We start from the raw sequence: 11,594 nt of genomic DNA, 5'->3' as shown, positions 1-11,594 counted from the left end.
ATTGTGATTTCCCCTTTCCTCTATTCTTGTTTCTTTTCTTTCTTTTTTTAATATATTTATTTATTTTTGGCTGTGTTGGGTCTTCATTGCTGCGCGCGGGCTTTCTATTGTTGCGGTGCATGGGTTTCTCATTGTGGTGGCCTCTCGTTGCAGAGCATGGGCTCTAAGCGTGCAGGCTTCATTAGTTGTGGCACACAGGCTCAGTAGTTGTGGCTCACGGGCTCTAGAGTGCAGGCTCAGTAGTTGTGGCTCACGGGCTCTAGAGTGCAGGCTCAGTAGTTGTGGCTCACGGGCTCTAGAGTGCAGGCTCAGTAGTTGTAGCACATGAGCTTAGTTGCTCCGTGGCATTTGGGATCTTCCAGTACAGGGCTCGAACCCATGTCGCCTGCCTTGGCAGGAGGATTCTTAACCATTGTGCCACCAGGGAAGCCCCTTGTTTCTTTTCTATTTGGAGAAAACCCTTAAATATTTCTTTAGGCTAGGTTTAATATTGCTGAATTCTTTCAGTTTTTGCTTGTCTGAGGAATTCTTTATCTATCCTTCTATTCTAAATGATAATCTTGTTGGGTAGAGTATCCAAAGTTGTAGGGTTTTCCCTTTCAGGAATTTGAATTTATCGTCCGACTCCCTTCTGGCCTGCAAAGTTTCTGCAGCAAAATCAGCTGATAGTGTTATAGGCGTTCCCTTGTGACCTACTCTTTGTTTTTCTCTTGCTGCCTTTAGAATCCTCTTTTTATCTTTAAATTTTGCCATTTTAATTCTGATATGTCTTGGTGTGGGTCTGTTTGGGTTCACCTTGTTTGGGTTCTTCTGTGCTTCCTGTCCCTGGATATCTGTGTTCTTTTTAACACTTGGGAAGTTTTCAGCCATAAGTTCATCAAATACATTTTTGATTCCCTTCTTTCTCTTCTCCTTCTGGAACCGGTATTATGTGTCAGTTGACATGTGTTGTATTATCCCATAGATCTCATATGTTGCTTTTTTTTTTTCTTTTGTCTTTCTGTCTGCTGTTCTAGCTGGGTGCTTTCCATTATTCTATCATCCAGATCACTTATTCGTTCTTCTGTGTCATTTAGTATGTTATTCATTGCTTCTAGATTGGTATTTATCTCAGCAACTGAATTATCTAATTTTGGTTGGTTCATCTTTATAGTTTCTTGTTACAATGATATGCATTTCTAATGATAATCTTTCTTAATTCCTTTAGTATTTTTAATACCTCCTTTTTAATTGGGTTCTAGTAAACTGAGGTCTATTTCATTATTTGTTCTTTCAGGGGATTTCTCTTCTTTTTTTTCTTTTTTTTTTTTTTTTGCGGTATGCAGGCCTCTCACTGTTGTGGCCTCTCCCGTTGCGGAGCACAGGCTCCGGACGTGCAGGCTCAGCGGCCATGGCTCACGGGCCCAGCCGCTCTGCGGCACATGGGATCCTCCTGGACCAGGGCACGAACCCGCGTCCCCTGCATCAGCAGGCGGACTCTCAACTACTGTGCCACCAGGGAAGCCCCTCTTGTTCTTTTAATTGGGAATAATTCCTCTGCCTTTTTATTTTGCTTAACTTTATCTCTATGAATTTAGGAGAAACAGTTGTCTACTGTAATCTTGAAGGGGAACTTCTATGTGGGGCATCCCTGTGTAGACTGTGTGTGTCCAATATTTTTGGTGCAAGGGCTGGTTTTGGTATGGATACCAGCCATGTCTTTCCTCCGAGTGTGCTGGCTGTTATCCCCTTGATAGGGGGTGTGGTTGGTGTTTCAGTGTCTAGAGCCTGTGCTGGATATGAGGTGGTTCTTTCTCTTTGTTCATGGCTGTCACTGCCCTGCTGGGGGCAGGGTCCATTTCCCAGTTGGAATAGAAGCCTTGAGGGTTGGGTTTCATCAGGCTCTGTTACCCTCGAGTGTGTCATCTGCCCCAAAGTTTGTAATTGCTGAAGTAAGTGAGGCCTGTGTGGTCACAGCTAACCTATGGGTCACCCATGCAGGTGTCCATGGTTCCACTCAGAAGCATCCCAAGGTTCTGTTCCTTTCTCTGTTAAGTTCGTCCCACATTTAGTGAAGGGCTGTGGTGTGGAGTAGGCTGGGACTGGGGGTTGGGGCATTGTGGCTGCAGGAACTGAGGTGGCTGTGCTTCATCTGAGATCTGGGCTGCCTCTGTGGAAGACTTCTCCAAGGACCCGTCTGCCCCAGATCTAGTGCTAATCTGTGGTGTGGAGTGGGTGGGGTTAGAGCACTCATGCTACGACATAAACCACTGTGCACTCCTGCCCAGGGCCAGTCTGCCTGAGAGTCAGTGCTTAGCGTTTGTGCATTCTTATGGCATCCCCCAGTGTGTGCGCTGACAACGTCTGCCCAGCCAGGCTTGGTGCCCCAGTGCATGTGCTGACAATGGTCTCTGTGGTTCCACCCAGATCACACCCCAGGTGCCCTGGTCTGTCTCTGCATAGCTAGACTGATCTTTGCCCTGATCTTGTGCCAGGCTGTGGTGTGGAGTGAGCAGGAGTGGGGTATTCATCCTTTTGGACTGGGAAGTGTGGCAAGATAGCAGCAGCCAGTACAAAGCTCTCGCCACCCTGATTCTTATCAAGCCAACATGCAGGCACTGCTCACAAGTAGAGTCTAGGCTTTCTCAGCCCTTCTATCTGTCTCAGCGGATTTCCCAGCAGACAAGGGGGCTTGTCTCCTCCCTGCAGGACCCCAGTACTGGGATGCCCATATTTTTAGTCACCCTGCTCCCCAGGGTGAGAATTCACCTATGTGGACTTCTGTTCCTTACAGATCCCTGCCAGGGGTGCAGCTTCTGACCCAATGCCTTTTTTCCCCATCCTGCACGGTTACATGGACATCTTTCTTCCAGCTTTGGCTGTATAGGAGGAGTTCTTTTGCCAGTTTCCAGTTAGTTTTCCATGATTATCGTTCCACGTGTAGATGTACTTTTGATGTGTTTGTTGGGGGAGGTGAGCTCCATGTCCCCCTACTCTTCCATCTTGGTCCCCCTTGGCCCAATATATTTTTGACTTAAGTACTAAGGCCATTTAATGTGGAAAGGATGGTCTTTTCAAAAATGGTGCTGAGAAAACTGAATATCCACATACTGAAGACTAAAGTTGGATTCATACCCCACATCATATACAGAATTACTCAAATGAATCTAAGACCTAAACATACAAGTTAAAACAATAAAACTCTTGGAAGAAACATAGGGGAGAAGCTTCAGGGCATTGGATTTAGCTATAATATTTTGGATATGGCACTGCAAGCCCAGGCAACAAAAGAAAAAATAGATAAATTGAGCTTCATCAAAATTAAAAATTTTTGTGCATCAAAGGACACTTTGAAAAGAGAGTGAAATGGCAACCTACAGACTGGGAGAAGATGTTTGCAAATCACATACTTGATAAGGCATTAATATCCAAAATTCATAAGGAAACCCTACAACTCAACGACAAAAAAACAACCCAATAAAAAATGGGCAAAGGGCTTGGCTAGCATTTCTCCAAGGCAGATATACTTATAGCCTCCGAGTATATGAAAATATGCTCAACACAATTAGTCATTAAAGAAATGCACATAAAAACCACAATGAGATCCCACTCCCCACGTACTAAAATGGCTACAGTCAAAACAACAGAAAACCCCAAGTGCTGATGAGAATGTAGAGAAATTGGGACCCTCGGACACTGTTGGTGGGAATGTAAAGTGGTTCAGGCACTGTGGAAGACAGTTTGGCAGTTGTTCAAAAAGCTAAACATAGAAATTCCGTATGATCCAACAGTTCAGCTTCTGGGTATATGCTCAAAAGAATTCAAAAGAGGGACTCAAACAGATACACACACACCAATATTCACAGCAGCAATTAATCACAATCGCTAAAAGGTGGAAGTAACCCAAATGTCCATCAACAACTGAGCGGATAAACAAAGTATGATATAAATATAAAATGGAATATTATTCAGTCATAAGAAGGAATGGAATTCTGGATCATGCTACCACATGGATGAAGCTTGAAAACATGCTAGGTGAAGTAAGGCAGACACGAAAGGATAAATATTGTATGATTCCACTTAGATGAGATAACAAGAACAGGCAAATTAATAGAGAAAGAAAGTAGATTAGAGGTTACCAGGGCAGAGGTATACGGGGAATGGGGAGTTATTGCTTAATTGTTACAGAGTCCCTAGAGATGATAAAAAGTTTTCTTTGGAAATAGATATAGTGATGTTGTGGTTGCACAACCTTATGAATGTAGTTAATGCCACTGAATTATACACTTAAAAATGATTAAAATGGTCCATGTATATGTTACCACAAAAAAAATTATAAGAGAATCAATTACATATCTCAGAGTCTTTTAAATATATTGTTGAAATTAAAGGCCTGAAAGAGTGGATTTTAATCATCCGAAAATGCAGGCTAATAAAAAGAAACGAAATTGAGTTATTTGTAGTGAGGTGGATGGACCTAGAGTCTGTCACACAGAATGAAGTAAGTCAGAAAGAGAAAAACAAATACCGTATGCTAACACATATATATGGAATCTAAAAAAAAAAAACCAAAATGGTCATGAAGAACCTAGGGGCAAGACGAGAATAAAGACGCAGACCTACTAGAGAATGGACTTGAGGACACGGGGAGGGGGAAGGGTAAGCTGGGACAAAGTGAGAGAGTGGCATGTACATATATACACTACCGAACATAAAATAGATAGCTAGTGGGAAGCAGCTGCATAGCACAGGGAGATCAGCTCAGTGCTTTGTGACCACCTAGAGGGGTGGGATAGGGAGGGTGGGAGACACAAGAGGGAGGGGATATGGGGATATATGTATATGTATAACTGATTCACTTTGTTATAAAGCAGAAACTAACACACCACTGTAAAGCAATTATACTCCAATAAAGATGTTTAAAAAAAGAAAAAAGAAAATGCAGGCTATATATTTGCTTTGACCCTAGTGCTATAAAGAATTTTAAAACTCTGGACAATTTAAAAAATATTAAACCTCTCCAACGAGTTTGGAAGAAAGTTAGGAATTCTCGGGTTCGAAACAAAGAAGTGAACCTAGAGAGCAACTTCAGCCTCCTTCTCTTTGGGGATCTTTGCCTTACCAAGTGAACATGAGTTTGGGTTTTCATAGGCTCAGGTGTTTGAGAAAGAGAAAACAAATCTCAGGACCCACCCAAGGCAAGGACTGTAAAAGAAGAGCCTCCATCCCTAAAGCTGCAATGCCAAAGGGCCACACACATAGTATTGGGAGTGAAATAGAAGTAAACTGGCCTCCACCTCAGAGGAGAGTTGACTGTCTCCAATTTGGCTTAGGAGGATAACCTCTGAGAATATCAAAGTGATAAGTGATCCTCACATGAGTTTACAGCCTGAATTCATACTGTCTGGGTAATCTGAAAATTGAGAAGTAAATTTAGAGTAATCCTGGACTGGGAGTCCTTCCAGGAGCCTGGAAGACACAAACAGAAATCCTCTCTGGAAGAATACACATTTATTCCAGGCCTCAAAGAATTTCTGAAATAAAATTCCAAGAAAAATGAGCATCTGATAGTCAAAAATAAAACAAACAGAAACAAGGCCCCATGAATGCAAAAAAAAAAAAAAAAGCTGGAACAGACCTTCAAGAATTTTAAATAAATGGAATTATTAGACACAGATTTTACAGTAACTATGTTTAACACTTTGAAAGAAATAAAAGATAATCTTGAATATATATACAAAAAATGACGAATGAGATTTGGAAGAGAATCAAAACAAAATATAATTAAAATCACAAGTGTAATGGATGGGTTTAACTGCAAATTAGACACACTGAAAAGAAACTGGTGAACTGGAATATAGAACTGAAAAGATTATCTAGAATGGAGCAAAAGGTCAAAGAGATGGAAAATATGAAGAAGGGTTAAGAAACACAGAAGATGGAGAAAGTTTAACATATATGTAATTGTGGACCCAGCTGGGAAGGAGGAGAAAATGGAGAAGAAGCAATATCTGAAAAGATAATGACTAAGAATTGATGAAATACAACAACTCACAGATGCAAAGAGCTAAACAAATATCAAGCAGAAGAAACAACAAAAAAAATCCATACCTGGTTAGATAAGAATGAAATGCGTAACACCAAAGAATGTACTCTAGGGAAGAGGAAAATTGGCAGATGGAATATCTGGGCTGCAAGAGTTAGTAAAGAGCACAGAAAATAGTAACTGTGTGGGTAAATTTAAACAAACATTGGCCTTAAAAACAAAAACAACAATAATAATGTATTTTAGGTTAAATAAAACAATTCTAAGGCAAGATTAGTAGGCAAAGTAATGGTGCCCCAAAGATGCCCACATTCTAATCCCTATAACCTGTGAACATGTTATGTTACATGGCAAAGGGAAATTAAGGTTGCAGATGGAACTAAGGTTGGTAATCAGATGATTTTAATATGGGAAGAGGAAATGGATCACTGGGGGAGGAGCAGTGTCCACCACAAGGGTCCTTAAAGGTAGAAAAAAGTTAAAAAAAAAAAAAAAGAGAAGTTCAGAATGATAGGATACAAGGACTTGACCTGCTGTTGCTGGATTTGAACAATAAGGAAGGGGCCCTGAGCCAAGATATACAGGCCACCTCTAGAAGCTGAAAAAGGCAAGGAAACAGATTCTCCCCTAGGGCCTCTAGCAAGGAATACAGCCTTGCCAACACATTGATTTTAGCTCAATGAGGTCTGAATTGAACTTCTGGCCTACAGAATTGGAAGATAATAAATTGTGTTGTTTCAAGCCACTAAGCTTGTAGTGATTTGTTACAGCAGCAGGAAAAAACTAATACAGAGAGTTAAAATACATGTCAACAATAGCATAATAGTAAGTGGAAGAAAAGTATTCTAAGACCCTTTAATTGATTGAGGGTGTAAATGGTGTGCAGGCAGCTCAATGCCACTTACAAGCCATTTCTGGACATTTCTTTCTGACTCCACATTCAACGATGCTAGCTTGAAATCAGCCATGATGGGAGCACTTACATCACAGAAATAGGCAAATGCTACAAACCAGATTTTTATTTATTATTTTAAAATTTATTTATTTATTACTTCTTGTTAAAGAGAAACAGCATATTTTAATTCTTGGAGTAAAAAAGTATTATAGCCCTAACCCTAACTTCCAGACTAATCTGGGCATGGGGGAGAGGGACATAACAAGGGGAAGATGAGAAAAAATACCGAATATATCCAAAATAGGGCAAGAAAAGGGAAAAATACATATAAAACAGGTGGGAGAATAAAAAGTACAAAGATGATTTTTGTAAATTGAAACATTAGTGATTACAATCATAAAAGGCAAAGGTTGTCAGATTGGATTTTTTTTTAAGTGTACTACGTGCTTTAAAGAGACACTTTTCAAGCACAAGGATGCTGAGATGTTGAAAGTAAAAGGTTAGAAAAAGATATTTAGGGAAATTCTAACCAAAAGAAAGTTGCTAAAGTTACATTGATACCAGACAAAATAGACTTCAAGGCAAAAATCACTACAAGTGATAAAGAGGAAAACTTCATAAAGTATTATTTCACCAGGTAGATACACAATTTTAAATATGCATGTGCCTAGTAATATAGCATTAACTATATAAAGTAAACACTGATACAATTATGAAGAGTAATAGACTAATCTGCCATCATGGTGGAAGATTTTAACACATTCAATACTTGAGAAATGCACAAAAAATCAGTTAAGCACATAAAACATTTTCACAAAAACTTGGCTTAAGGAACATTTTCAATGTACAGAAAATTTGCAATGATTGCATAATTCGCTATGTTCTTCACCCAGCATCCCCTAATGTCAACATCTGTATAACCATAATACAATTGTCAAAATTAAGAAATTAACATTGTTGCAATACCACACTAACTAAACTACAGACCTTACTCAGACTTTACCAATTTTCCCACTAATGTTCTTTTTTTTCTTCCAAAATTCAATCCAGGATTCCACTTTGCATTTAGCTGTCATGTTTCCTTACTTTCTTCTAATCTGTGACAGTTCCTCACTCTTTCCTTGCCTTTCATGACCTTGACATTTTTGAAGAGCACAGGTCAGGTATTTCGAAGAATGTCCTTCAATTTGGGTTTGCCTGATGTAATCTTGTAAGTAGACCGAGGTTACAAATTTTGGAGAATACCACAGAAACGTTGCTCAAATTTTTCCAGCTGTGACAATGGGAGCTCTTTCAGGTTGGCTCCTGTGTCTTTCTATGTGCTCCCATTTTTTTCTCTCATCACCATTGGTGTGTCACTGCTTCTAGGTCCTCTCAGCTGGCAGAACAAGGAAATATGTGAATGTTAAGTCATATATACACACATCTGTATTTTAAAATCTATCTGTACAGATATGTATTTTTTCAGCTGAAAACAAGAAGTGTTGGCAAGGATGTGGAGAAATTGGAACTTTTGTGCATTTATAGTGGAAGTATAAAATGGTGCTGGAGGGAGACGCAAGAGGGAAGAGATATGGGAACATATGTATATGTATAACTGATTCACTTTGTTATAAAGCAGAAACTAACACACCATTGTAAAGCAATTATACCCCAATAAAGATGTTAAAAAAAAAAAAAAAGAATGGTGCAGTCATTGTGGAAAAAGTATGGCTGTCCTCAAAATATTAAACATAGTCTTAACATTTGATCTAGCCATTTTCCTTCTGGGTATATAACTAAAACAACTGAAAAGATGAACTCAAGCAATTGTCTGTAATCAGTGTTCATAGAAGCATTGTTCACAATAGCCAAAAGGTGGAAACAACCCAAATGTCCATCAATGGATGAATGGATAAACAAAATGTGGTATATATAGTCTTTAAGAAAGAATGAAATTCTGATACATGCTACAGTGTAGATATACCTTGAAGACATTATGCTAAGTGAAATAAGCCAAACAAAAAAATACAAAGATTGTATGCATCCACTTATATGAGGAAGCTTGAAGAGTTAAAAACATAAAGAAATGAAGTAGAACAGAGATTATCAGGGGCTGGGGGAGGGAGAATGGGGTGGCATTGTTTAATAGGTGCAGAGTTTCACTTTGGGATTATGAAAAAGTTCTGGAAATTGATAATGGTGATGCTTTCACAACAATGTGAATGTACTATTTCCACTGCACTGTATACTTAAAAATTATTAAAATAAGGACTTTTATGTTATGTATTTTTACCCCATTAAAAATGCATATAAAAAAAGGTCAAACTAATACCTCAGAATCTAATCCAGGGACTTCTCTGGTGGTCCAGTGGTTAAGAATCTGCTTTCCAATGCAGGGGACGCAGGTTTGGTCCCTGATCGGTGAACTAAGATCCCACATGCCGTGGGGCAACTAAGCCCACACACCGCAACTACTGAGCCCGCACGCTCTGGAGCCCACACACCGCAACTAGAGAAGCCCACGCACTGCAACTAGAGAAGCCCATGCGTCGTAACAAGGAGCATGTGCACAGCAACGAAGCAAAGACCCAGCGCAGCTAAAAATTAAAAAAAAAAAGAATCTAATCCAGCACAACAGCATAGAATTTTTCCTTTGTGTATCTGTAACTTCTTTCTCTGACAGTAAGAAACATGACTCTCGTTATCATAATATATATATATATTTACCTGTTTGTCATATATGTAAAGTAGTTTTAGAATTGCTAACCCATTTCCTGTGGGTTAAAGGATGTGAGAAATAAATTTAACAACCCAATTCAGTGTTTATTATACAGTTCTTTCGATTATTAGCCTTACAATATTCAGTCAGAACACTGTTGTTCAAAGTTATATAGGTTAGCTCTTTTCTACCCTTTTCAAGTGTGGAATGTCATACGTTTGTAATACAGTTAGATTCATTTGTCATACTCTGCTTTTCATCTTGGGTTTCCCCAACAGCACTGTTTCCCCAACAGACAAAAAGCAGTAAGTGTTGGTGAAGGTATGGAGAAATCAGAACCCTCATACACTGCTTGTGGGAATGTAAAATGGTACAGCCACTTGGGAAACAGTTTGGTAGTTCCTCAAAAAATTAAACACAGAGTTACCATAGGACCTAGCAATTCTACTTTTAGAGAAATAAATTTCTACTCAAAAGAAATAAAATCATAAATCCCCACCAAAACTTACAGACTAATGTCCATAGTACCATTATTCATAATAGCCAAAAAGTGGGAAAAAAACAAATTTCCATCACTGAGAAACTATATGTATATATAGTTCATGGGATATTATTTGGCCATAAAAAGGAATGCAGTACTCATACATGCTAGAAAATGGATGAACCTTAAAAACATTATGGTAAGTAAAAGAAACTAAAGACAAAAGGCCACATATTTTATGATCCATTTATATGAAATATCCAGAATAGGCAAATCCATAGAGACAGGAAATAGATTAGTTGCAAGGGGCTGGTGGGGGGGTGGGCAGTGACTTCTAGTGGGTCTGTGGTTTCTTTCGGGGGTGATGAAAGAATTCCAGAATTCTAGTTCTGGAATTACTAGAGGTTATGTTTGCATAATCTTGTAAGTATACTAAAAACAATGGAATTGTATACTTTTAAGTGGTGAATTTTACAGTATGTGAATTTTATATCAATTTTTTAAATTAACCATATATATGTCTATAAAGTCATTCTCAAAATGTTTCAGATTAAAACAATATGGACCACATCTCTGACCACAATGTAATTAAATTAGAAATTAATAAGACAACTTAATAATATTTCTATGTTTAGAAATTAAGAAACTCACTTTTTTTAATTGAGGTTTTTTTTTTTTGAAGTTAGTTTCTGATGTCCACAAAAGTGATTCAGATATATATTCTTTTTAATAGTCTTTTCCATTATAATTTACCACAAGATATTGAATATAGTTCCCTGTGCTATACAGTAGGACCTTGTTGTTTATCTGTTTTATATATAGTAGTTTGTATTTCCTAATCCCAAACTCCTCTAATTCCCTCCCCCTCCCCTTACCACCCCACTTTTCCTGTTTGTAACCACGTTTGTTTTCTATGTCTGTAAGTCTGTTTGTTTTGTAAATAAGTTTATTTGTATCATATTTTAGATTCCACATATAAGTGATATCACATGATATTTGTTTTTCTCTCTCTTACTTCACTTACTATGATAATCTCTAAGTCCATCCGTGTTGCTGCAAATGGCATTATTTCATTATTTCTTGTGGCTGAGTAATATTCCATTGTATATATGTACATCTTCTTTATCCATTCATCTGTCAATGGAAATTTAGGTTGCTTCCATGTCTTGGCTTTTATAAATAGTGCTGCTATGAACACTGGGGTGCATGTATTTAAGAAACTCACTTTTAAATAAAGTTTGCATCAAAAAGAAATTATAATGTAAAATATAATATATTAAATTAAATAAAAATGTAAAAATCTATTGATACCCTGTTTTAAGAAATAGAGTTCAAGGGCTTCCCTGGTGGCGCAGTGGTTAAGAGTCTGCCTGCCGAGGCAGGGGACACGGGTTTGAACCCTGGTCCGGGAAGATCCCACATGCCACGGAGCGGCTGGGCCCGTGAGCCATGGCCACTGAGCCTGCGCGTCCGGAGCCTGTGCTCCGCAACG

This window comes from Neophocaena asiaeorientalis, unplaced genomic scaffold (assembly GCF_003031525.2).
Source record: "Neophocaena asiaeorientalis asiaeorientalis breed wild unplaced genomic scaffold, Neophocaena_asiaeorientalis_V1.1 scaffold403, whole genome shotgun sequence".
Classification (NCBI taxonomy): domain Eukaryota; kingdom Metazoa; phylum Chordata; class Mammalia; order Artiodactyla; family Phocoenidae; genus Neophocaena; species Neophocaena asiaeorientalis.
This window is presented reverse-complemented; position numbering follows the sequence as displayed.